The sequence below is a fragment of the Saprolegnia diclina genome, assembly GCF_000281045.1.
Source record: "Saprolegnia diclina VS20 unplaced genomic scaffold supercont1.9, whole genome shotgun sequence".
NCBI lineage: Eukaryota > Oomycota > Saprolegniomycetes > Saprolegniales > Saprolegniaceae > Saprolegnia > Saprolegnia diclina.
The window spans coordinates 1037942-1038611 of NW_008246076.1; positions in this window are offsets into that span (position 1 = coordinate 1037942).

The window sequence follows — 670 nt, forward strand, 5'->3', positions numbered from 1 at the left end:
TGGCAATGGAACTTCAACTCGGTCAAGGACGTCTACGCCACGTGCTGGGAAGCCCGCGTCCGCGCCTAGGTAAGAGAACGCGAGGTGTCTAGGATAATCGACTAATATCAACTTGACTCTGGTTGCATTTTGTCATCGTGGTTGTACCAGCTCTTTCGAAATCACACGATAGCCTTGGCGATTCGAATGCCTAGCAGTCGGATCGTGTGGCCATCAACTTGGCTCAGTATTGGGGTGTCTATCTATCTATCCAAGTTGAAGATGAAAGGTGCCACGCTTCACACGAGAGAGCGCCACGTCATGTAACCGTCAACATATCCCACTCTGCTAGGAACAGACCAATTCGAAGCTGCCCTGCAAAAGACTTCAACACGATACTTTCAACACAATAGCACAGAATGTCTTGGAGCAGCGTTGGACAGTTGTCGAGAGACCAAGGGGACGTGACGCAGGATCTTGGATCCATGCGCAACCACCGGCGGTGGAATCTAGAAGCATTTAGCGATAATGTCATCTTCCAAGCGGTACCCAAAGCACACGCACGACCTAGGTATCCAGCACGACGGTTCATAACCGGAAATCATACCTTCTCGGCCTTTTGGCTAAGATCAAGTGTAGTATCTGTTCTAATCAGTGTGAAAACTGATTTCCACACTTCGGTGTGGTTTTT